At 47.7% G+C, this 27,404-nt stretch overlaps 2 long non-coding RNA genes and 1 pseudogene across 8 annotated transcripts; 2 read left to right on the top strand and 1 right to left on the bottom strand.

Moving 5' to 3' along the window:
• LOC118382768 (serine/threonine-protein kinase SMG1-like) overlaps window positions 1-27,404 on the bottom strand; it is a 122,342-nt pseudogene that overhangs the window by 25,878 nt on the left and 69,060 nt on the right.
• On the top strand, window positions 10,912-11,978 carry LOC127930243 (uncharacterized). 6 transcript variants are annotated; one of them, XR_008137438.1, is made up of 3 exons: window positions 10,912-10,990; window positions 11,626-11,685; window positions 11,915-11,978. It is a non-coding gene; the product is annotated as an uncharacterized LOC127930243 (long non-coding RNA). The 6 variants fall into 6 exon arrangements; XR_008137437.1 differs by lacking the exon at window positions 11,915-11,978 and adding an exon at window positions 11,791-11,854; XR_008137436.1 differs by lacking the exon at window positions 11,915-11,978 and adding an exon at window positions 11,755-11,818.
• Window positions 25,877-26,929, top strand: LOC127930241 (uncharacterized). Of its 2 annotated transcripts, none has more exons than XR_008137428.1 (4): window positions 25,877-25,945; window positions 26,228-26,431; window positions 26,482-26,583; window positions 26,783-26,929. It is a non-coding gene; the product is annotated as an uncharacterized LOC127930241 (long non-coding RNA). The 2 variants fall into 2 exon arrangements; XR_008137429.1 differs by lacking the exon at window positions 25,877-25,945 and adding an exon at window positions 25,993-26,027.

Genomic DNA, 27,404 nt, shown 5'->3' on the forward strand with positions numbered 1-27,404 from the left:
ATATGTCTAATCAGAAATGTCAGTTTAGCCTTCTCCCGCTAGAATGACCGATATGTCTCGTCAGAAATGTCAGTTTAGCCTTCTCCCGCTAGAATGACCGATATGTATCGTCTCGTCAGAAATGTCAGTTTAGCCTTCTCCCGCTAGAATGACCGATATGTATCACTAGTCAGAAATGTCAGTTTAGCCTTCTCCTGCTAGAATGACCGATATGTATCACTAGTCAGAAATGTCCGTTTAGCCTTCTCCTGCTAGAATGACCGATATGTATCACTAGTCAGAAATGTCCGTTTAGCCTTCTCCTGCTAGAATGACCGATATGTATCACTAGTCAGAAATGTCAGTTTAGCCTTCTCCTGCTAGAATGACCGATATGTATCACTCGTCAGAAATGTCAGTTTAGCCTTCTCCCGCTAGAATGACCGATATGTATCACTAGTCAGAAATGTCAGTTTAGCCTCCTCCCGCTAGAATGACCGATATGTATCACTAGTCAGAAATGTCAGTTTAGCCTTCTCCCGCTAGAATGACCGATATGTATCGTCTAGTCAGAAATGTCAGTTTAGCCTCCTCCCGCTAGAATGACCGATATGTATCACTAGTCAGAAATGTCAGTTTAGCCTTCTCCTGCTAGAATGACCGATATGTATCGTCTCGTCAGAAATGTCAGTTTAGCCTTCTCCCGCTAGAATGACCGATATGTATCGTCTAGTCAGAAATGTCAGTTTAGCCTTCTCCCGCTAGAATGACCGATATGTATCACTAGTCAGAAATGTCAGTTTAGCCTTCTCCTGCTAGAATGACCGATATGTATCGTCTCGTCAGAAATGTCAGTTTAGCCTCCTCCCGCTAGAATGACCGATATGTATCATCTAGTCAGAAATGTCAGTTTAGCCTTCTCCTGCTAGAATGACCGATATGTATCGTCTCGTCAGAAATGTCAGTTTAGCCTCCTCCCGCTAGAATGACCGATATGTATCGTCTCGTCAGAAATGTCAGTTTAGCCTCCTCCCGCTAGAATGACCGATATGTATCGTCTCGTCAGAAATGTCAGTTTAGCCTTCTCCCGCTAGAATGACCGATATGTATCGTCTCGTCAGAAATGTCAGTTTAGCCTTCTCCCGCTAGAATGACCGATATGTATCGTCTCGTCAGAAATGTCAGTTTAGCCTTCTCCTGCTAGAATGACCGATATGTATCACTAGTCAGAAATGTCAGTTTAGCCTTCTCCCCGCTAGAATGACCGATATGTATCACTAGTCAGAAATGTCCGTTTAGCCTTCTCCTGCTAGAATGACCGATATGTATCACTAGTCAGAAATGTCCGTTTAGCCTTCTCCTGCTAGAATGACCGATATGTATCACTAGTCAGAAATGTCCGTTTAGCCTTCTCCTGCTAGAATGACCGATATGTATCACTAGTCAGAAATGTCCGTTTAGCCTTCTCCTGCTAGAATGACCGATATGTATCGTCTCGTCAGAAATGTCAGTTTAGCCTTTTCCCGCAAGAATGACCGATATGTATCGTCTAGTCAGAAATGTCAGTTTAGCCTTCTCCCGCTAGAATGACCGATATGTATCGTCTAGTCAGAAATGTCAGTTTAGCCTTCTCCCGCTAGAATGACCGATATGTATCACTAGTCAGAAATGTCAGTTTAGCCTCCTCCCGCTAGAATGACCGATATGTATCGTCTAGTCAGAAATGTCAGTTTAGCCTTCTCCCGCTAGAATGACCGATATGTATCACTAGTTAGAAATGTCAGTTTAGCCTTCTCCCGCTAGAATGACCGATATGTATCGTCTAGTTAGAAATGTCAGTTTAGCCTTCTCCCGCTAGAATGACCGATATGTATCGTCTCGTCAGAAATGTCAGTTTAGCCTTCTCCCGCTAGAATGACCGATATGTCTCGTCAGAAATGTCAGTTTAGCCTTCTCCCGCTAGAATGACCGATATGTCTCTCAGTCAGAAATGTCAGTTTAGCCTTCTCCTGCTAGAATGACCGATATGTATCGTCTCGTCAGAAATGTCAGTTTAGCCTTCTCCTGCTAGAATGACCGATATGTATCGTCTCGTCAGAAATGTCAGTTTAGCCTCCTCCCGCTAGAATGACCGATATGTCTCGTCAGAAATGTCAGTTTAGCCTTCTCCCGCTAGAATGACCGATATGTATCGTCTCGTCAGAAATGTCAGTTTAGCCTTCTCCTGCTAGAATGACCGATATGTATCGTCTCGTCAGAAATGTCAGTTTAGCCTTCTCCTGCTAGAATGACCGATATGTATCGTCTCGTCAGAAATGTCAGTTTAGCCTTCTCCCGCTAGAATGACCGATATGTATCGTCTAGTCAGAAATGTCAGTTTAGCCTTCTCCCGCTAGAATGACCGATATGTATCACTAGTCAGAAATGTCAGTTTAGCCTTCTCCCGCTAGAATGACCGATATGTATCACTAGTCAGAAATGTCAGTTTAGCCTTCTCCGCTAGAATGACCGATATGTATCACTAGTTAGAAATGTCAGTTTAGCCTTCTCCCGCTAGAATGACCGATATGTATCGTCTAGTTAGAAATGTCAGTTTAGCCTTCTCCCGCTAGAATGACCGATATGTATCGTCTCGTCAGAAATGTCAGTTTAGCCTTCTCCCGCTAGAATGACCGATATGTATCACTAGTTAGAAATGTCAGTTTAGCCTTCTCCCGCTAGAATGACCGATATGTATCACTAGTCAGAAATGTCAGTTTAGCCTTTTCCCGCTAGAATGACCGATATGTATCGTCTAGTCAGAAATGTCAGTTTAGCCTTCTCCCGCTAGAATGACCGATATGTATCGTCTAGTCAGAAATGTCAGTTTAGCCTTCTCCCGCTAGAATGACCGATATGTATCACTAGTCAGAAATGTCAGTTTAGCCTCCTCCCGCTAGAATGACCGATATGTATCGTCTAGTCAGAAATGTCAGTTTAGCCTTCTCCCGCTAGAATGACCGATATGTATCACTAGTTAGAAATGTCAGTTTAGCCTTCTCCCGCTAGAATGACCGATATGTATCGTCTAGTTAGAAATGTCAGTTTAGCCTTCTCCCGCTAGAATGACCGATATGTATCGTCTCGTCAGAAATGTCAGTTTAGCCTTCTCCCGCTAGAATGACCGATATGTCTCGTCAGAAATGTCAGTTTAGCCTTCTCCCGCTAGAATGACCGATATGTCTCGTCAGAAATGTCAGTTTAGCCTTCTCCCGCTAGAATGACCGATATGTATCGTCTCGTCAGAAATGTCAGTTTAGCCTTCTCCCGCTAGAATGACCGATATGTCTCGTCAGAAATGTCAGTTTAGCCTTCTCCCGCTAGAATGACCGATATGTCTCGTCAGAAATGTCAGTTTAGCCTTCTCCCACTAGAATGACCGATATGTCTCGTCAGAAATGTCAGTTTAGCCTTCTCCTGCTAGAATGACCGATATGTATCGTCTCGTCAGAAATGTCAGTTTAGCCTTTTCCCGCAAGAATGACCGATATGTATCGTCTAGTCAGAAATGTCAGTTTAGCCTTCTCCCGCTAGAATGACCGATATGTATCGTCTAGTCAGAAATGTCAGTTTAGCCTTCTCCCGCTAGAATGACCGATATGTATCACTAGTCAGAAATGTCAGTTTAGCCTCTCCCGCTAGAATGACCGATATGTATCACTAGTCAGAAATGTCAGTTTAGCCTTCTCCCGCTAGAATGACCGATATGTATCACTAGTTAGAAATGTCAGTTTAGCCTTCTCCCGCTAGAATGACCGATATGTATCGTCTAGTTAGAAATGTCAGTTTAGCCTTCTCCCGCTAGAATGACCGATATGTATCGTCTCGTCAGAAATGTCAGTTTAGCCTTCTCCCGCTAGAATGACCGATATGTCTCGTCAGAAATGTCAGTTTAGCCTTCTCCCGCTAGAATGACCGATATGTCTCGTCAGAAATGTCAGTTTAGCCTTCTCCCGCTAGAATGACCGATATGTATCGTCTCGTCAGAAATGTCAGTTTAGCCTTCTCCCGCTAGAATGACCGATATGTCTCGTCAGAAATGTCAGTTTAGCCTTCTCCCGCTAGAATGACCGATATGTCTCGTCAGAAATGTCAGTTTAGTCTTCTCCCGCTAGAATGACCGATATGTATCGTCTAGTCAGAAATGTCAGTTTAGCCTTCTCCTGCTAGAATGACCGATATGTATCGTCTCGTCAGAAATGTCAGTTTAGCCTTTTCCGCTAAGAATGACCGATATGTATCACTAGTCAGAAATGTCAGTTTAGCCTTCTCCCGCTAGAATGACCGATATGTATCACTAGTCAGAAATGTCAGTTTAGCCTTCTCCCGCTAGAATGACCGATATGTATCACTAGTCAGAAATGTCAGTTTAGCCTCTCCCGCTAGAATGACCGATATGTATCACTAGTCAGAAATGTCAGTTTAGCCTTCTCCCGCTAGAATGACCGATATGTATCACTAGTTAGAAATGTCAGTTTAGCCTTCTCCCCGCTAGAATGACCGATATGTATCGTCTAGTTAGAAATGTCAGTTTAGCCTTCTCCCGCTAGAATGACCGATATGTATCGTCTCGTCAGAAATGTCAGTTTAGCCTTCTCCCGCTAGAATGACCGATATGTATCACTAGTCAGAAATGTCAGTTTAGCCTTCTCCCGCTAGAATGACCGATATGTATCACTAGTCAGAAATGTCAGTTTAGCCTTCTCCCGCTAGAATGACCGATATGTATCACTAGTCAGAAATGTCAGTTTAGCCTTCTCCCGCTAGAATGACCGATATGTATCACTAGTCAGAAATGTCAGTTTAGCCTTCTCCCGCTAGAATGACCGATATGTATCACTAGTCAGAAATGTCAGTTTAGCCTTCTCCCGCTAGAATGACCGATATGTATCACTAGTCAGAAATGTCAGTTTAGCCTTCTCCCGCTAGAATGACCGATATGTATCACTAGTCAGAAATGTCAGTTTAGCCTTCTCCCGCTAGAATGACCGATATGTATCACTAGTCAGAAATGTCAGTTTAGCCTTCTCCTGCTAGAATGACCGATATGTATCGTCTAGTTAGAAATGTCAGTTTAGCCTTCTCCCGCTAGAATGACCGATATGTATCACTAGTCAGAAATGTCAGTTTAGCCTTCTCCCGCTAGAATGACCGATATGTATCACTAGTCAGAAATGTCAGTTTAGCCTTCTCCCGCTAGAATGACCGATATGTATCACTAGTCAGAAATGTCAGTTTAGCCTTCTCCTGCTAGAATGACCGATATGTATCGTCTCGTCAGAAATGTCAGTTTAGCCTTCTCCCGCTAGAATGACCGATATGTATCGTCTCGTCAGAAATGTCAGTTTAGCCTTCTCCTGCTAGAATGACCGATATGTATCACTAGTCAGAAATGTCAGTTTAGCCTTCTCCCGCTAGAATGACCGATATGTATCACTAGTCAGAAATGTCAGTTTAGCCTTCTCCCGCTAGAATGACCGATATGTATCACTAGTCAGAAATGTCAGTTTAGCCTTCTCCCGCTAGAATGACCGATATGTATCACTAGTCAGAAATGTCAGTTTAGCCTTCTCCCGCTAGAATGACCGATATGTATCACTAGTCAGAAATGTCAGTTTAGCCTTCTCCCGCTAGAATGACCGATATGTATCGTCTCGTCAGAAATGTCAGTTTAGCCTTCTCCCGCTAGAATGACCGATATGTATCACTAGTCAGAAATGTCAGTTTAGCCTTCTCCCGCTAGAATGACCGATATGTATCACTAGTCAGAAATGTCAGTTTAGCCTTCTCCCGCTAGAATGACCGATATGTATCACTAGTCAGAAATGTCAGTTTAGCCTTCTCCCGCTAGAATGACCGATATGTATCACTAGTCAGAAATGTCAGTTTAGCCTTCTCCCGCTAGAATGACCGATATGTATCACTAGTCAGAAATGTCAGTTTAGCCTTCTCCCGCTAGAATGACCGATATGTATCACTAGTCAGAAATGTCAGTTTAGCCTTCTCCCGCTAGAATGACCGATATGTATCACTAGTCAGAAATGTCAGTTTAGCCTTCTCCCGCTAGAATGACCGATATGTATCACTAGTCAGAAATGTCAGTTTAGCCTTCTCCCGCTAGAATGACCGATATGTATCACTAGTCAGAAATGTCAGTTTAGCCTTCTCCCGCTAGAATGACCGATATGTATCACTAGTCAGAAATGTCAGTTTAGCCTTCTCCCGCTAGAATGACCGATATGTATCACTAGTCAGAAATGTCAGTTTAGCCTTTTCCCGCTAGAATGACCGATATGTATCACTAGTCAGAAATGTCAGTTTAGCCTTCTCCCGCTAGAATGACCGATATGTATCACTAGTCAGAAATGTCAGTTTAGCCTTCTCCCGCTAGAATGACCGATATGTATCACTAGTCAGAAATGTCAGTTTAGCCTTCTCCCGCTAGAATGACCGATATGTATCACTAGTCAGAAATGTCAGTTTAGCCTTCTCCCGCTAGAATGACCGATATGTATCACTAGTCAGAAATGTCAGTTTAGCCTTCTCCCGCTAGAATGACCGATATGTATCACTAGTCAGAAATGTCCGTTTAGCCTTCTCCTGCTAGAATGACCGATATGTATCACTAGTCAGAAATGTCCGTTTAGCCTTCTCCTGCTAGAATGACCGATATGTATCACTAGTCAGAAATGTCCGTTTAGCCTTCTCCTGCTAGAATGACCGATATGTATCGTCTCGTCAGAAATGTCAGTTTAGCCTTCTCCCGCTAGAATGACCGATATGTATCGTCTAGTGTTGATAGGACAGTCGGCTGTCAGTCACAGAGCGTCGGCAGGGAAACACTGCCGTTTTGTTAGTCTGTTCTCTGTCCCCGCCTCTCGGTACCGGTGTTATTTTTGTAGACTGTGGTTGGCTGCGCTCAAATTTCTTCTCACGGAGGAGGAGGGAGAGCATGATACGAGTCTTCATCGTCTCCCCTGTGAATGAATTTACACGTCCCGTTTACATGGTAACGAATAGTTGAAATCCACTTTATTGTTTTTGCGGCGTTTCATTAGGATCCCCTTTAGCGGTTGTGAAAGCAGACGCTACTCTTCCTGGGTTACACACAAAACACGAAACATAAAACAGAACATTACAGACAAGAACAGCTCAAGCACAAAACCCATATTTTTTTTTAAATGATACATAACCCTACATATCAATACATACACAAACAAATATTTAGGTCAAATAGGGGAGAGGCGTTGAACGGTGAGGTTTTGCTTTATCCATTTTTTAAATGTTTATTTATTTGAAAAGCACATTCCTTCCAGCTCAGGGAATGATTTGTCCCAAATATAAATCTCTTGGATCAGGAGCAGTTAATTACTGGTCAGCTACTCCTAAACACACTGCAACTCCTTGTTCAGGGTTTCAGTGACTTCCCTGGATGTGTTGGCTGACATCAGGGTTTCAGTGACTTCCCCCTGGATGTGTTGGCTGACATCAGGGTTTCAGTGACTTCCCTGGACGTGTTGGCTGACATCAGGGTTTCAGTGACTTCCCTGGATGTGTTGGCTGACATCAGGGTTTCAGTGACTTCCCTGGATGTGTTGGCTGACATCAGGGTTTCAGTGACTTCCCTGGATGTGTTGGCTGACATCAGGGTTTCAGTGACTTCCCTGGATGTGTTGGCTGACATCAGGGTTTCAGTGACTTCCCTGGATGTGGTGGCTGACATCAGGGTTTCAGTGACTTCCCTGGATGTGGTGGCTGACATCAGGGTTTCAGTGACTTCCCTGGATGTGTTGGCTGACATCAGGGTTTCAGTGACTTCCCTGGATGTGGTGGCTGACATCAGGGTTTCAGTGACTCTTCCCTGGATGTGTTGGCTGACATCAGGGTTTCAGTGACTTCCTGGATGTGTTGGCTGACATGTAGACGGGTGAATCAGCAGCATACACGGACACACAGGCTTTGTTTAACATCACATTCACTCATTTCCCCTCGTGTGTTTCATAAGACTTGGCAACCAGGGTGTTGGGTAATAGGCCTTTGGTAATTGTGCTTTGATTGACGACCAGAACAACAAGCGTTGACTCGTTTTATAACAAAAAGTTGTCTGACTGACTGAATAATTCAATCCTTTAATATCCCTTTTCCTAAATCATAAATCATTCAATGTCATTTATATGTTCATGGTATCGCGTCGGGACACGTAAAACCTAAATATCTGGTTTGTATTGAACTAGGATTGGAAGCCCGTGTCGAGGCTTGTCAGTGACCTCTGAAGTGACTCATCGGTGTAGACTTGTGACATTAGACTTGGTTGTTTCAAAAACAAAACAGCTCTTTTTGAACGGGATGTTTAATGTGAACCGAATCGGTGAGAGAGCTGTTCATTTACTCCCTAATTTGCATACCGGTAGGCTACTACTGATTGTTAGCGATTCTCTTCAGGTAAATTATGAAAACATTCGATGAAGATGTTGAGTACCTCACTGCAGGAACAATAGGTAGTAGAGCCTTATTCTGGTCTGACTTTGTATAAAAGTGGGAGTGCACGATATTGCAGGGGGTCTGGTGGGTCCTCCCCTGAATTACTTTTGTATTTTAACCCCCCCTGCAATTCTATACTGAACAAATATAAATGAACATGCAACAATTTCTAAATGTTTTAGTGCGTTACAGTTCATATAAGGAAATCAGTCTATTGAAATAAATTCATTAGGTCCTAATCTATGAATTTCACATGACTGGGAATACAGATATGCATCGGTTGGTCACAGATACCTTAAAAAAAAAAAAAGGGAAAAAAGGTAGGGGCGTGGATCAGTATCTGGTGTGACCGTTTTCCTCAGGCAGCGCAACACATCTCCTTCACATAGAGTTGATCAGGCTGTTGATTGTGGAACGTTGTCCCACTGCTGTTCAAAGTTGCTGGATATTGGAACACACTGTCATAAACACGTCGATCCAGAGCATCCCAAACATGCTCAATGGGTGACATGTCTGGTGAGTATGCAGGCCATGGAAGAACATTTTCAGCTTGCAGGAATTGTGTTCAGATCCTTGCAACATGGAATCTGCATTGTCGTAATGAAACGATGATGGCGGTGGATGAATGGCACGACAATGGGCCTCAGGATCTCATCACGGTATCTCCGTGCATTCAAATTGCCATCGATAAAATGCCATTGTGTTCATTGTCCGTAGCTTATGCCTGCCCATACCATAACCCCACCATCACCATGGGGCACTCTGTTCACATCAGCAAACCGCTTGCCCACACGACACCATACACATGGTCTGTGGTTGAGGCCGGTTGGACATACTGCCAAATTCTTTAGAACAACGTTGCGGCAGCTTACGGTAGAGAAATTAACGCTAAATTATCTGGCAACATTCCTGCAGTCAGTATGCCAATTGCACGCACCCTCAAAACTTGAGACATCTGTGGCATTGTGTTGTGTGACAAAACTACAGCCTTTTATTGTCCCCAGCACAAGGTGCACCTGTGAAATGATCATGCTGTTTAATCGGCTTCTTGATATTCCACACCTGTCAGGTGGATGGATAAAGGATAAACGCTCACTAACAGGGATGTAAACTAATTTGTGCACAAAAGTTGAGAGAAATAAGCTTTTTGTGCGTGTAGAACATTTCTGGGATCTTTTATTTCAGCTCATGAAACACTTCACATGTTGCATTTATACTTTTGTTCAGTATAACTATAAATATATATTATGTTATTTGTTCGGTGTATATTGTTTCTCAATAGGGAATCCATGTTTACTTGACAGAACACAATCTTTTAGGTTTTTGCCACAAACTAAAATGAAAGATTTTGTTTTTGCTACAATAAACTAAATCGAAAGAATATACTAGGTGGAGACGTAAACCCAGAAGGTGGAGACGTAAACCCAGAAGGTGGAGACGTAAACCCAGAAGGTGGAGACGTAAACCCAGAAGGTGGAGACGTAAACCCAGAAGGTGGAGACGTAAACCCAGGAAAGGTGGAGACGTAAACCCAGAAGGTGGAGACGTAAACCCAGGAAAGGTGGAGACGTAAACCCAGGAAAGGTGGAGACGTAAACCCAGGAAAGGTGGAGACGTAAACCCAGAAGGTGGAGACCCAGAAGGTGTGAGACGTAAACCCAGGAAAGGTGGAGACGTAAACCCAGAAGGTGGAGACCCAGAAGGTGGAGACGTAAACCCAGAAGGTGGAGACGTAAACCCAGGAAAGGTGGAGACGTAAACCCAGGAAAGGTGGAGACGTAAACCCAGAAGGTGGAGACGTAAACCCAGAAAAGGTGGAGACGTAAACCCAGGAAAGGTGGAGACGTAAACCCAGGAAAGGTGGAGACGTAAACCCAGGAAAGGTGGAGACGTAAACCCAGAAGGTGGAGACGTAAACCCAGAAGGTGGAGACGTAAACCCAGGAAAGGTGGAGACGTAAACCCAGGAAAGGTGGAGACGTAAACCCAGGAAAGGTGGAGACGTAAACCCAGGAAAGGTGGAGACGTAAACCCAGGAAAGGTGGAGACGTAAACCCAGGAAAGGTGGAGACGTAAACCCAGGAAAGGTGGAGACGTAAACCCAGGAAAGGTGGAGACGTAAACCCAGGAAAGGTGGAGACGTAAACCCAGGAAAGGTGGAGACGTAAACCCAGGAAAGGTGGAGACGTAAACCCAGGAAAGGTGGAGACGTAAACCCAGGAAAGGTGGAGACGTAAACCCAGAAGGTGGAGACGTAAACCCAGAAGGTGGAGACGTAAACCCAGAAGGTGGAGACGTAAACCCAGAAGGTGGAGACGTAAACCCAGGAAAGGTGGAGACGTAAACCCAGGAAAGGTGGAGACGTAAACCCAGGAAAGGTGGAGACGTAAACCCAGGAAGGTGGAGACGTAAACCCAGGAAAGGTGGAGACGTAAACCCAGGAAAGGTGGAGACGTAAACCCAGGAAAGGTGGAGACGTAAACCCAGGAAAGGTGGAGACGTAAACCCAGGAAAGGTGGAGACGTAAACCCAGAAGGTGGAGACGTAAACCCAGAAGGTGGAGACGTAAACCCAGAAGGTGGAGACGTAAACCCAGAAGGTGGAGACATAAACCCAGAAGGTGGAGACGTAAACCCAGAAGGTGGAGACGTAAACCCAGGAAAGGTGGAGACGTAAACCCAGGAAAGGTGGAGACGTAAAACCAGAAGGTGGAGACGTAAACCCAGAAGGTGGAGACGTAAACCCAGAAGGTGGAGACGTAAACCCAGAAGGTGGAGACATAAACCCAGGAAGGTGGAGACATAAACCCAGGAAAGGTGGAGACGTAAACCCAGAAGGTGGAGACCCAGAAGGTGGAGACGTAAACCCAGAAGGTGGAGACGTAAACCCAGGAAAGGTGGAGACGTAAACCCAGAAGGTGGAGACGTAAACCCAGAAGGTGGAGACGTAAACCCAGAAGGTGGAGACGTAAACCCAGAAGGTGGAGACCCAGAAGGTGGAGACGTAAACCCAGAAGGTGGAGACGTAAACCCAGGAAAGGTGGAGACGTAAACCCAGGAAAGGTGGAGACGTAAACCCAGGAAAGGTGGAGACGTAAACCCAGAAGGTGGAGACGTAAACCCAGAAGGTGGAGACGTAAACCCAGAAGGTGGAGACCCAGAAGGTGTGAGACGTAAACCCAGGAAAGGTGGAGACGTAAACCCAGGAAAGGTGGAGACGTAAACCCAGGAAAGGTGGAGACGTAAACCCAGGAAAGGTGGAGACGTAAACCCAGAAGGTGGAGACCCAGAAGGTGGAGACGTAAACCCAGAAGGTGGAGACCCAGAAGGTGGAGACGTAAACCCAGAAGGTGGAGACGTAAACCCAGAAGGTGGAGACGTAAACCCAGGAAAGGTGGAGACGTAAACCCAGGAAAGGTGGAGACGTAAACTCAGAAGGTGGAGACCCAGAAGGTGGAGACGTAAACCCAGAAGGTGGAGACGTAAACCCAGGAAAGGTGGAGACGTAAACCCAGAAGGTGGAGACGTAAACCCAGAAGGTGGAGACGTAAACCCAGAAGGTGGAGAGGAAGGTGGAGACGTAAACCCAGGAAAGGTGGAGACGTAAACCCAGGAAAGGTGGAGACGTAAACCCAGAAGGTGGAGACGTAAACCCAGAAGGTGGAGACATAAACCCAGGAAAGGTGGAGACGTAAACCCAGGAAAGGTGGAGAGGTAAACCCAGAAGGTGGAGACCCAGAAGGTGGAGATGTAAACCCAGAAGGTGGAGACATAAACCCAGGAAAGGTGGAGAGGTAAACCCAGAAGGTGGAGACCCAGAAGGTGGAGACGTAAACCCAGAAGGTGGAGACATAAACCCAGGAAAGGTGGAGACGTAAACCCAGAAGGTAGAGACGTAAACCCAGAAGGTGGGCAGCGTGGGTGGTGTACCTGGCTGGTACGCTGGCTCTCCCGGGCCACGAGGGCGCGGCGCTCTGCGATGGTCAGATCAAAGTCCTGGAGCACCGGAGCCAGGGCAGGGTTGGCCCCTCCGGCCCACTTCAGACGCTGCTCTATACTGCCCTCTAGTGATGCCAGCTTCTCCTGCAGGGGGAGAGAGGACAGATCCAATTAAAAAAACACAGACACACAGTCATTAAAGGACTCAGACCAGAGAGAGAAAAGAGAGCATTTTATTTACAGGAGTAGCTAAGAGTAACGGTCTAGTTAGCTATCAAGGTTGCCAGATTGGTCAGCAGGTAGCCTAGTGGTTAGAGCGTTGGGCAAGTAACTGAAAGGTTGCTGGATCGAATCCCCGAGCTGACAAGGTAAAAATCTGTCATTCTGCCCCCTGAACAAGGCAGTTAACCCCACTGTTCCTCGGCCGTCATTGTAAAAAAATGATTTGTTCTCAACTGACTTGCCAAGTTAAATAAAGGTGAAATAAAAAACATAAATGATAATTGGTGATGACTGACCTGGACAGCAGCGATGGCCGCCTCGTCCTGGCTGAGTTTGTAAAGCTTCTTCTTCATGCTACTGAGGATGATGGAGCGAGGAGGAGGGCTCACACTCATCGGCTGGGTCCTAGGGCCGAGCACGTCCTCATGCTGCCACTGGAACACAGACAGAGGGCGGGGTTAAAGGTTAAATCCATCCCAAAAACACTACTTCCTATGATTAACAGTGTTAAATAACACTGATACGTGAAAACAATGTTTTTTTTGTGAATGAATATTTTATTTTTGTCGTCGTAGCAACATGTGAAAATCTGTTGCAGCTCAAGTGTTAAAACACTACTTCCTAAGATTAACAATATTTATTTTTGTGAATTAATATTTCATTTTTTGTCGTCTTAACAAGGTTGGTAGCAACATGTGAAAATCTGTTTTCAGCTCAAGTCGACTACAAAACCCACAATACAATGCTCTCTCTGGGGTTGGCCAGCTAGCAAACGTAGCTACACAGAATAATACCAAAGTCAATATCAGCATGTGAAGTAGCTAGCTAGCTGTAAAAACAAAAACGTGCAACTCTGCTACCCAGAGAGAGTGCAGAGAACGGCAACAAGGGCCCGTGCCTCAGACACAAAGGGACGCATTACGAGATGGTACTTGGTTGAAGATGGTTGAATAATTTGGTACACTGTAGATTGAGCACATACTGTATATACGTTGTCATGACGATATAAACTTGATATATACTTGTTCTAGAACGGTCTACTGGCTGATACAGCAATCTGGAGTGAAGGTAATGGTTTTAAAACCGTTATGAAATGTGATAACACATTATCTCCTGTGACAGAACCATGTACTCTCCATGACCAACAGTATGTGGACACCTGATCGTCAAAACGTCTCATTCCAAAATCACAGGCATTAATACGGAGTTGGTCCCCCCTTTGCTGCTATAACAGCCTCCACTCTTCTGGGAAGGCTTTCCACTAGATGTTGGAACATTGCTGCTATAACAGCCCCCACTCTTCTGGGAAGGCTTTCCACTAGATGTTGGAACATTGCTGCTATAACAGCCTCCACTCTTCTGGGAAGGCTTTCCACTAGATGTTGGAACATTGCTGCTATAACAGCCTCCACTCTTCTGGGAAGGCTTTCCACTAGATGTTGGAACATTGCTGCTATAACAGCCTCCACTCTTCTGGGAAGGCTTTCCACTAGATGTTGGAACATTGCTGCTATAACAGCCTCCACTCTTCTGGGAAGGCTTTCCACTAGATGTTGGAACATTGCTGCTATAACAGCCCCCACTCTTCTGGGAAGGCTTTCCACTAGATGTTGGAACATTGCTGCTATAACAGCCCCCACTCTTCTGGGAAGGCTTTCCACTAGATGTTGGAACATTGCTGCTATAACAGCCCCCACTCTTCTGGGAAGGCTTTCCACTAGATGTTGGAACATTGCTGCTATAACAGCCCCCACTCTTCTGGGAAGACTTTCCACTAGATGTTGGAACATTGCTGCGGGGACTTGTTTCCATTCAGCCACAAGAGCCTTAGTGAGGTCGGGCACTGATGTTAGGCGATTAGGCCTGGCTCACAGTCAGCGTTCCAATTCATCCCAGAGGTGTCCGATGGGGTTGAGGTCAGGGCTCTGTGCAGGCCAGTCAAGATCTTCCAGACTGAGCTCGAAAAACAATTTCTGTATGGACCTGGCTTTGTGCACGGGGATTTGTCATGCTGAAACAGGAAAGGGACTTCCCCAAACTGTTGCCACAAAGTTGGAAGCACAGAATCTTCTAGAATGTCATTGTATGCTGTAGAGTTAAGATTTCCCTTCACTGGAACTAAGGGACCTGAACCATGAAAAACAGCCCCAGCCCATTATTCCTCCTCCACCAAACTTTACAGTAGTCACTATGCATTGGGGCAGGTCCTGTTCTCCTGGCATCCGCCAAACCCAGATTCGTCCATCGGACTGACAGATGGTGAAGCGTGATTCATCACTCCAGAGAAAACCTTTCCACTGCTCCAGAGTCCAGAGGCGGCGATAACATCACTCCAGCCGGGCTTGGCATTGAGCACAGTGATCTTAGGCTTGTATGCTGCTGCTCTGCCACGGAAACCCATTTCATGAAGCTCTCACTAGTTCTTGTGCCGACGTTGCTTCCAGAAGGCAGTTGGGAACTCAGCAGTGAGTGTTGCAACCGAGGACAGACGATTCTTAAGAGCTACGCGCTATAAGCACTCTGCGGTCCTGTTCTGGGAGCTTGTGTGGCCTACCACTTATACAGCCGTTGTTGCTCCTAGGAAGGTTTCCACTTCACAATAACAGCACTCACAGTTAACCCAGCTCTTCTGGGCAGAGTTTGACCAGCTGACTTGTTGGAAAGGTGGCATCCTATGACGGTGCCACGTTGAAAGTCACTGAACTCTTCAGTAAGGCCATTCTACTGCCAACGTTGTCTATGGAGATTGCATGGCGGTGTGCTTGATTTTATACACCTGTCGGCAACACTTTGTGGCTTAAATAGATGTTGGATCCACATTCTAATGGGTGTCCAGCCCCCACTCTTGTGTGTGTGTATATCCATAGATGTTGGAACATTGTAGCTATAACATTCCTTCACCATTTCTTGATTTCTCAATGTTGGACCATTGTGGTTAAATCATCTTATTTAACCCCTGTACAACACAGGCTTTTACCAAATTCACCAGGAGTTTCATGATTTATATTCCTGGGGGTTGTATCCCATTCACGCCACACAGACACACACACAGGTCACACACTGATGTTAGGCGACACACCTGGCTCACACACAGCACCACACACACACACACACACCGACACACACACACACACACACACACACACTCTGGTCCTAGGACCTAGTCAAGATCTTCATGCTGCCACTGGGCTACACAGAGACAGGACAGGGTTAACCCCCACCCCCTCCTCTCACACAGAGACAGGACAGGGACTTAACCCCCCACCCCTCCTCAAACAGAGACAGGACAGGGTTAACCCCCCACCCCTCCTCTCACACAGAGACAGGACAGGGTTAACCCCACCCCTCCTCTCACACAGAGACAGGACAGGGTTAACCCCCACCCCCTCCTTCACACAGAGACAGGACAGGGTTAACCCCCACCCCTCCTCTCACACAGAGACAGGACAGGGTTAACCCCACCCCCTGCATTGGGGCACCCCTCCTCTCACACAGAGACAGGACAGGGTTGGTGAAGCGTGAACCCCCACCACCCTCCTCTCACACAGAGACAGGACAGGGTTAACCCCCCACCCCTCCTCTCACACAGAGACAGGACAGGATCTTAAACCCCCACCCCTCCTCTCACACAGAGACAGGATTTCAGGAAGCCCCCACCCCTCCTCTCACACAGAGACAGGACAGGTTAACCCCCACCCCCTCCTCTCAGGCACAGAGACAGGACAGGGTTAACCCCCCACCCCTCCTCTCACACAGAGACAGGACAGGGTTAACCCCCCACCCCTCCTCTCACACAGAGACAGGACAGGGTTAACCCCCTCCTCTCACACTGGGACAGGACAGGGTTAACCCCCACCCCTCCTCTCACACAGAGACAGGACAGGGTTAACCCCACCCCTCCTCTCACACTGGGACAGGACAGGGTTAACCCCCCACCCCTCCTCTCACACAGAGACAGGACAGGGTTAACCCCCACCCCTCCTCTGACGCTGGGCCTTGAAGTTTGACACTGGGACAGGACAGGGTTAACCCCCCACCCCTCCTCTCACACTGGGATACACAGAGACATGGACAGGGTTAACCCCCACACCTCCTCTCACACTGGGACAGGACAGGGTTAACCCCCCAATGGGTGTCCTCTCACACAGAGACAGGACAGGGTTAACCCCCCACCCCTCCTCTCACACAGAGACAGGACAGGGTTAACCCCCACCCCTCCTCTCACACAGAGACAGGACAGGGTTAACCCCCACCCCTCCTCTCACACAGAGACAGGACAGGGTTAACCCCCACCCCCGTCCTCTCACACAGAGACAGGACAGGGTTAACCCCCACCCCTCCTCTCACACAGAGACAGGACAGGGTTAACCCCCACCCCTCCTCTCACACAGAGACAGGACAGGGTTAACCCCCACCCCTCCTCTCACACTGGGACAGGACAGGGTTAACCCCCCCCCCCCTCTCACACAGAGACAGGACAGGGTTAACCCCCCACCCCTCCTCTCACACAGAGACAGGACAGGGTTAACCCCCACCCCTCCTCTCACACAGAGACAGGACAGGGTTAACCCCCCACCCCTCCTCTCACACTGGGACAGGACAGGGTTAACCCCCCCACCCCTCCTCTCACACAGAGACAGGACAGGGTTAACCCCCCACCCCTCCTCTCACACAGAGACAGGACAGGGTTAACCCCCACCCCTCCTCTCACACAGAGACAGGACAGGGTTAACCCCCACCCCTCCTCTCACACAGAGACAGGACAGGGTTAACCCCACCCCTCCTCTCACACAGAGACAGGACAGGACAGTTAACCCCACCCCTCCTCTCACACAGAGACAGGACAGGGTTAACCCCCCCCCCTCCTCTCACACAGAGACAGGACATGGTTAACCCCCACCCCTCCTCTCACACAGACACACAGAGACAGGACATGGTTAACCCCACCCCTCCTCTCACACAGAGACAGGACAGGGTTAACCCCCACCCCTCCTCTCACACAGAGAGACAGGACAGGGTTAACCCCCACCCCCCTCTCACACAGAGACAGGACAGGGAACACAGAGACAGGACAGGGTTCACTCTCACCTGGAACATGGTGATGTGTAGCTGGGTGCGTTGCAGGAGACCTTGGCAGCGTCCAGGCTGGTCTCCAGGCGTCTGAGCAGGTCCAGTTTCTTCCAGGCCGTGTCGTAGGAGGACGCCAGCACCGTGCCTCTGTTCAGTAGCAGCTGAGACATACGGCCTGCGCCCAGACCCTGCACCACCGTCTGCTTACACAACTCATCCAGCGACACCTGGACAATTAACAACCACACGTTTAAAATCAGCACTAAACATGTATGAAGACGACATAACGTTTTGATGGATCAGGTCCGTAAACACGGCCTCCTTCCCACCTTGCCGTCGGCTCCGAAGTCCTTGGCCTCCACCTGCGCGGTGAGATCCAGACCCAGGGCGGACAGAGTGCTGCAGAGAGACAGACCCAGGGTCTGGGTGGGAAGACCAATCAGCATCTGACGGACAAACTCCGCTGTGAACGCCTTGATGGGCCGGGTCATCTGCTCCTCGCTCACTACCACCGCCGCCGCCGCCCGGAACACGGGCTTCCCTGGTAGACCTACACCCCCCAGACCCACTACTGGGCCGTTGGAGGGAGGAGGGTCCTCAGACACTGGGGGACACGTACCTGGGAGGGAGGGAGGGAGGGAGGGAGGGGGGAGAGAGACGGGGTCAAACGCACTATATATATAATGTTTCAGATACCGTTTCATAAGGCTGGGAATTGCCAGGGACGTCGCGATACAATATTATCATGATACATAGGTGGAGATACGATATGTATTTAGATTCCTACGAGTCTTTATGGATTACTATTCCATAGAGATTTCTATTGTGATTCGATGTTCCAAACATACTGCTCACTAAACGTCTGCTGCAGAGAGACGAGAGAAAACAAGATTAGGTCAGCCGCGGAGACAGAAGCCGCGGAGACAGAAGCCGCGGAGACAGAAGCCGCGGAGACAGAAGCCGCGGAGACAGAAGCCGCGGAGACAGAAGAAAGAGAGCGGAGACAGAAGCCGCGGAGACAGAAGCAGACAGAAGCCGCGGAGGAAAGAGCGGAGACAGAAGCCATGGAGACAGAAGCCGCGGAGACAGAAGCCGCGGAGACAGACAGAAGCCGAAAGAGAGAGGCGGAGAGAGGAAAGAGATTGAGAAAGAGACAGAAGCCATGGAGACAGAAGCCATGGAGACAGAAGCCGTGGAGACAGAAGCCATGGAGACAGAAGCCATGGAGACAGAAGCCGTGGAGAAGAAGCCATGGAGATAGCGGTGCTGAAAACCAACTGGCTCCATTTTAGACAGTTGGAGAACAAGCTGAGAGAACATCCTGGAGTTCTGGAGCAGGAACAGTCAACTAGCAATTGTCAAAACGGTACGATATATTGTCAATAATAATATCCTGATAAGTATCTGTTTTGATTTATTTTGACCTTTATTTAACTAGGCAAGTCAGTTAAGAACAAATTCTTATTTTCAATGACGGCCGAGGAACAGTGGGTTAACTGCCTGTTCAGGGGCAGAACGACAGATTTGTACCTTGTCAGCTGGGGGATTTGAACTTGCAACCTTTCGGTTACTAGTCCAACGCTCTAACCACTAGGCTACCCTGCCGCCACCTACACTCTAACCACTAGGCTACCCTGCCGCCTCTACACTCTAACCACCAGGCTACCCTGCCGCCTCTACACTCTAACCACCAGGCTACCCTGCCGCCTCTACACTCTAACCACCAGGCTACCCTGCCGCCTCTACACTCTAACCACCAGGCTACGCTGCCGCCTCTACACTCTAACCACTTGGCTACCCTGCCGCCTCTACACTCTAACCACTTGGCTACCCTGCCGCCTCTACACTCTAACCACTAGGCTACCCTGCCGCCTCTACACTCTAACCACTAGGCTACCCTGCCGCCTCTACACTCTAACCACTAGGCTACCCTGCCGCCTCTACACTCTAACCACTAGGCTACCCTGCCGCCTCTACACTCTGAGTGTCTGAGAGTGTCTGAGTGAAGGATCCACACAGAGAGACTATAAAGCCATCAGTATTCTCACCAGAGAGTGTCTGAGTGAAGGATCCACACAGAGAGACTATAAAGCCATCAGTATTCTCACCAGAGAGTGTCTGAGTGAAGGATCCACACAGAGAGACTATAAAGTCAGTATTCTCACCAGAGAGTGTCTGAGTGAAGGATCCACACAGAGAGACTATAAAGCCATCAGTATTCTCACCAGAGAGTGTCTGAGCGAAGGATCCACACAGAGAGACTATAAAGCCATCAGTATTCTCACCAGAGTGTCTGAGCGAAGGATCCACACAGAGAGACTATAAAGCCATCAGTATTCTCACCAGAGAGTGTCTGAGCGAAGGATCCACACAGAGAGACTATAAAGCCATCAGTATTCTCACCAGAGTGTCTGAGCGAAGGATCCACACAGAGAGACTATAAAGCCATCAGTATTCTCACCAGAGAGTGTCTGAGCGAAGGATCCACACAGAGAGACTATAAAGCCATCAGTATTCTCACCAGAGAGTGTCTGAGTGAAGGATCCACACAGAGAGACTATAAAGCCATCAGTATTCTCACCAGAGAGTGTCTGAGCGAAGGATCCACACAGAGAGACTATAAAGCCATCAGTATTCTCACCAGAGAGTGTCTGAGCGAAGGATCCACACAGCCTGAAAAACTCCCTGATGGTTTGGAGTCTCTTGAGGAAGAAGATCTCCTCCAGAACATGTCTGTGAGGACCGCTGTGGAAGAAATGGACCTGGGCCGCCCGCGCCTCACGCATCACATCCACCTTCCGCCACGCCGGCGGCACCTCCATGGAAATCATCTAGAGAGGAGAGGAAATAACATCGATGAGAGACGGGAGGGAGTGAGAAGAAAGGAATAGCCTGAGATAAAAGTGATAAACAAATGGAATGTGGAGTGAAGAGGAATAACATCGTTGAGAGACGGGAGGGTGAGAAGAAAGGAATAGCCTGAGATAAGTGACAAACAAATGGAATGTGGAGTGAAGAGGAATAACATCGTTGAGAGACGGGAGGGAGTGAGAAGAAAGGAATAGCCTGAGATAAAAGTGATAAACAAATGGAATGTGGAGTGAAGAGGAATAACATCGTTGAGAGACGGGAGGGAGTGAGAAGAAAGGAATAGCCTGAGATAAAAGTGATAAACAAATGGAATGTGGAGTGAAGAGGAATAACATCGTAGGGAGACGGGAGGGAGTGAGAAGAAAGGAATAGCCTGAGATAAAAGTGACAAACAAATGGAATGTGGAGTGAAGAGGAATAACATCGTTAAGAGACGGGAGGGAGTGAGAAGAAAGGAATAGCCTGAGATAAGTGACAAACAAATGGAATGTGAAGAGGAATAACATCGTTGAGAGACGGGAGGGAGTGAGAAGAAAGGAATAGCCTGAGATAAAAGTGACAAACAAATGGAATGTGGAGTGAAGAGGAATAACATCGTTAAGAGACGGGAGGGAGTGAGAAGAAAGGAATAGCCTGAGATAAGTGACAAACAAATGGAATGTGAAGAGGAATAACATCGTAGGGAGACGGGAGGGTGAGAAGAAAGGAATAGCCTGAGATAAGTGACAAACAAATGGAATGTGGAGTGAAGAGGAATAACATCGTTGAGAGACGGGAGGGAGTGAGAAGAAAGGAATAGCCTGAGATAAAAGTGATAAACAAATGGAATGTGGAGTGAAGAGGAATAACATCGTAGGGAGACGGGAGGGAGTGAGAAGAAAGGAATAGCCTGAGATAAAAGTGACAAACAAATGGAATGTGGAGTGAAGAGGAATAACATCGTTGAGAGACGGGAGGGAGTGAGAAGAAAGGAATAGCCTGAGATAAGTGACAAACAAATGGAATGTGAAGAGGAATAACATCGTAGGGAGACGGGAGGGTGAGAAGAAAGGAATAGCCTGAGATAAGTGACAAACAAATGGAATGTGGAGTGAAGAGGAATAATATATATATATATATTTGAATAACATCGTTGAGAGACGGGAGGGTGAGAAGAAAGGAATAGCCTGAGATAAAAGTGACAAACAAATGGAATGTGGAGTGAAGAGGAATAACAAGACAAAGATGAGTTTAAGATGAGTGAGAAAAAGAGGGTGAGAGAGGAAAGAGATTGAGAAAGAGAGAGGCTGAGAGAGGAAAGAGCTTGAGAAAGAGAGAGGGTGAGAGAGGAAAGAGATTGAGAAAGAGAGAGGCTGAGAGAGGAAAGAGATTGAGAAAGAGAGAGGGTGAGAGAGGAAAGAGATTGAGAGAGAGAGAGGCTGAGAGAGGAAAGAGCTTGAGAAAGAGAGAGGGTGAGAGAGGAAAGAGATTGAGAAAGAGAGAGGGTGAGAGAGGGGAAAGAGATTGAGAAAGAGAGAGGGTGAGAGAGGGGAAAGAGATTGAGAAAGAGAGAGGGGTGAGAGAGGAAAGAGATTGAGAAAGAGAGAGGCTGAGAGAGGGGAAAGAGATTGAGAAAGAGAGAGGGTGAGAGATGGGAAAGAGATTGAGAAAGAGAGAGGGTGAGAGAGGGGAAAGAGATTGAGAAAGAGAGGCTGAGAGAGGAAAGAGATTGCGAAAGAGTGAGGACATTGAGGAAGTAGGTGTGTTACCTTCTCTGTGAGCTGCCCGAAGGCGGTCTCTAGCTGAGCAAACATGCCATCGAAGGCCACCAGCAGCATCTGACCGGCGGACATCTTAGGAGAGTCCTGTCCCACGGTGTCCATACTGGCCCCTGGAGGCTGCATCAGCTGGCAGTACTGGGCCCGCAACATCCTGCAATATAACATAACCAATTAACACGAACCCTACTGCCTGTCTGTTCCCAGTACTGGGCCCACAACATCCTGAAATATAACATAACCAATTAACACGAACCCTACTGCCTGTCTGTTCCCAGTACTGGGCCCACAACATCCTGAAATATAATATAACCAATTAACACGAACCCTAATGCCTGTCTGTTCCCAGTACTGGGCCCACAACATCCTGAAATATAATATAACCAATTAACACGAACCCTACTGCCTGTCTGTTCCCAGTACTGGGCCCACAACATCCTGAAATATAATATAACCAATTAACACGAACCCTAATGCCTGTCTGTTCCCAGTACTGGGCCCACAACATCCTGAAATATAATATAACCAATTAACACGAACCCTACTGCCTGTCTGTTCCCAGTACTGGGCCCACAACATCCTGAAATATAATATAACCAATTAACATGAACCCTACTGCCTGTCTGTTCCCAGTACTGGGCCCACAACATCCTGAAATATAACATAACCAATTAACATGAACCCTACTGCCTGTCTGTTCCCAGTACTGGGCCCACAACATCCTGAAATATAACATAACCAATTAACACGAACCCTACTGCCTGTCTGTTCCCCTGTTCTAACCTGGTGATGTGGAGACACTGTGTGTCCGCTTCGTGCTCCAGGCCCATGGCGGCGCTGCGGAGGTGTGTGTGCAGGGCGTCGGCCAGCCCCTGCAGGGAGACCCCGTCTGCACACTGCTCCACTAAGAGGTCCAGCTCCGACAGCATGGTCTCCAGGGTGGCCTCGCCCTTCAACATGCAGCGTAGAGCCTCCGGGAAGATGATCTGACGGAAGTTAGTGTTCAGCTCCTGGGAGGGAGAGAGGGGAGGGGAGGGGAGGGAGGGAGGGAGAGGGAGGGAACAGGGGAGGGGAGGAAGGAGGGGAAGGAGGGGAGGAAGGAAGGAGGGAGGGGAGGAAGGAGGGAAGGAAGGAAGGAAGGAAGGAAGGAAGGAAGGAAGGAAGGAAGGAAGGAAGGAAGGAAGGAAGGAAGGAAGGAAGGAAGGAAGGAAGGAAGGAAGGAAGGAAGGAAGGAAGGAAGGAAGGAAGGAAGGAGAGAGAGATCAGCCAGAAAGACAAGCGGACCAGTAAAGGTGGACAACGTCATTCTGATAACATTGGTGAGGGGTTCTGTTACACTTCCCAAGTTAGAGACCCACTTTCACCACAACGCAACACTTCAAAATGTATCTCTCTGGTCTCCTACATGTTGTCCTCTAACCCAGGGTTTCACAAACTCGGTCCTGGGGCCCCCTCTGTGTACACCTTTACAGGTTTCCCCCTAGCACTACACAGCCAGTTCAAATAATCAAAGCTTGATAAGTTGGTCATTTGTGTGGTGCTAGGGGAAAAAACTCAATGTGAACCCCGGGGGTCTAGATAGATACTATTGAGTCCTGTACTAGATAGTATATTAGGTGTCAACATGTCCTGTATGTCTAGATAGTATATTAGGTGTCATGTCCTGTATGTCTAGATAGTATATGAGGTGTCAACATGTCCTGTATGTCTAGATAGTATATTAGGTGTCAACATGTCCTGTATGTCTAGATAGTATATTAGGTGTCAACATGTCCTGTATGTCTAGATAGTATATTAGGTGTCAACATGTCCTGTATGTCTAGATAGTATATTAGGTGTCAACATGTCCTGTATGTCTAGATAGTATATTAGGTGTCAACATGTCCTGTATGTCTAGATAGTATATTAGGTGTCAACATGTCCTGTATGTCTAGATAGTATATTAGGTGTCAACATGTCCTGTATGTCTAGATAGTATATTAGGTGTCAACATGTCCTGTATGTCTAGATAGTATATTAGGTGTCAACATGTCCTGTATGTCTAGATAGTATATTAGGTGTCAACATGTCCTGTATGTCTAGATAGTATATTAGGTGTCAACATGTCCTGTATGTCTAGATAGTATATTAGGTGTCAACATGTCCTGTATGTCTAGATAGTATATTAGGTGTCAACATGTCCTGTATGTCTAGATAGTATATTAGGTGTCAACATGTCCTGTATGTCTAGATAGTATATTAGGTGTCAACATGTCCTGTATGTCTAGATAGTATATTAGGTGTCAACATGTCCTGTATGTCTAGATAGTATATTAGGTGTCAACATGTCCTGTATGTCTAGATAGTATATTAGGTGTCAACATGTCCTGTATGTCTAGATAGTATATTAGGTGTCAACATGTCCTGTATGTCTAGATAGTATATTAGGTGTCAACATGTCCTGTATGTCTAGATAGTATATTAGGTGTCAACATGTCCTGTATGTCTAGATAGTATATTAGGTGTCAACATGTCCTGTATGTCTAGATAGTATATTAGGTGTCAACATGTCCTGTATGTCTAGATAGTATATTAGGTGTCAACATGTCCTGTATGTCTAGATAGTATATTAGGTGTCAACATGTCCTGTATGTCTAGATAGTATATTAGGTGTCAACATGTCCTGTATGTCTAGATAGTATATTAGGTGTCAACATGTCCTGTATGTCTAGATAGTATATTAGGTGTCAACATGTCCTGTATGTCTAGATAGTATATTAGGTTTCAACATGTCCTGTATGTCTAGATAGTATATTAGGTGTCAACATGTCCTGTATGTCTAGATAGTATATTAGGTGTCAACATGTCCTGTATGTCTAGATAGTATATTCTAGAGTATATTAGGGTCAACATGTCCTGTATGTCTGTAGATAGTATATTAGGTGTCAACATGTCCTGTCTAGATAGTATATTAGGTGTCACATCCTCTAGATAGTATATACACACATTCTATCCTCACCACACACACACACACACACACGTCCTGTATGTAGATAGTGCACCCCATTACACCGTACCTGTCTAGACAGGTGTATATTAGGTTGGCCAGGTAGATATCTGGGCGGTCTGTCTAGAGGGCAGTCCAGGTCGTGTGGGAGGTATATGACACTGTCCCAGCAGCTGGACCAACGAGATAGTATATTAGGTGTGGAACACAGCTCCTCCAGGAACCAGGCCCCGTCGCGAGAGTAACTCTACCAGCTGCCCCCCGCCGCCGCCGCCCTTCCATCACCAGGTTACGCCTGAGGGGACCAGACACACAGTTACACCCCTTCCATCACCAGGTTACGCCTGAGGGGACCAGACACACAGTTATTACCCCTTCCATCACCAGGTTACGCCTGAGGGGGACCAGACACAGGTTACACCCCTTCCATCACCAGGTTACGCCTGAGGGGGACCAGACACACAGTTACACCCCTTCCATCACCAGGTCGCCATGTCCTACATGTCTGAGGGGGACCAGACTAGACAGTTACACCCAACCTTCCATCACCAGGTTACGCCTGAGGGGGACCAGACACACAGTTACACCCCCTTCCATCACCAGGTTAGATATTAGGTGCACCATGTCTGAGGGTTAACGTCCTGAGGGGAACCAGACACACAGTTACACCCCCTTCCATCACCAGGTTACGCCTGAGGGGGACCAGACACACAGTTACACCCCTTCCATCACCAGGTTACGCCTGAGGGGGACCAGACACACAGTTACACCCCTTCCATCACCAGGTTACGCCTGAGGGGGACCAGACACACAGTTACACCCCTTCCATCACCAGGTTACGCCTGAGGGGGACCAGACACACAGTTACACCCCTTCCATCACCAGGTTACGCCTGAGGGGGACCAGACACACAGTTACACCCCCTTCCATCACCAGGTTACGCCTGAGGGGGACCAGACACACAGTTACACCCCCTTCCATCACCAGGTTACGCCTGAGGGGGACCAGACACACAGTTACACCCCCTTCCATCACCAGGTTACGCCTGAGGGGGACCAGACACACAGTTACACCCCCTTCCATCACCAGGTTACGCCTGAGGGGACCAGACACACAGTTACACCCCCTTCCATCACCAGGTTACGCCTGAGGGGGACCAGACACACAGTTACACCCCCTTCCATCACCAGGTTACGCCTGAGGGGGACCAGACACACAGTTACACCCCCTTCCATCACCAGGTTACGCCTGAGGGGGACCAGACACACAGTTACACCCCTTCCATCACCAGGTTACGCCTGAGGGGACCAGACACACAGTTACACCCCTTCCATCACCAGGTTACGCCTGAGGGGGACCAGACACACAGTTACACCCCTTCCATCACCAGGTTACGCCTGAGGGGGACCAGACACACAGTTACACCCCTTCCATCACCAGGTTACGCCTGAGGGGGACCAGACACACAGTTACACCCCCTTCCATCACCAGGTTACGCCTGAGGGGGACCAGACACACAGTTACACCCCCTTCCATCACCAGGTTACGCCTGAGGGGGACCAGACACACAGTTACACCCCCTTCCATCACCAGGTTACGCCTGAGGGGGACCAGACACACAGTTACACCCCCTTCCATCACCAGGTTACGCCTGAGGGGGACCAGACACACAGTTACACCCCCTTCCATCACCAGGTTACGCCTGAGGGGGACCAGACACACAGTTACACCCCCTTCCATCACCAGGTTACGCCTGAGGGGGACCAGACACACAGTTACACCCCCTTCCATCACCAGGTTACGCCTGAGGGGACCAGACACACAGTTACACCCCTTCCATCACCAGGTTACGCCTGAGGGGACCAGACACACAGTTACACCCCTTCCATCACCAGGTTACGCCTGAGGGGACCAGACACACAGTTACACCCCTTCCATCACCAGGTTACGCCTGAGGGGGACCAGACACACAGTTACACCCCTTCCATCACCAGGTTACGCCTGAGGGGGACCAGACACACAGTTACACCCCTTCCATCACCAGGTTACGCCTGAGGGGGAC

This window comes from Oncorhynchus keta, chromosome 5 (genome assembly GCF_023373465.1).
Source record: "Oncorhynchus keta strain PuntledgeMale-10-30-2019 chromosome 5, Oket_V2, whole genome shotgun sequence".
In the NCBI taxonomy this organism is placed as follows: domain Eukaryota; kingdom Metazoa; phylum Chordata; class Actinopteri; order Salmoniformes; family Salmonidae; genus Oncorhynchus; species Oncorhynchus keta.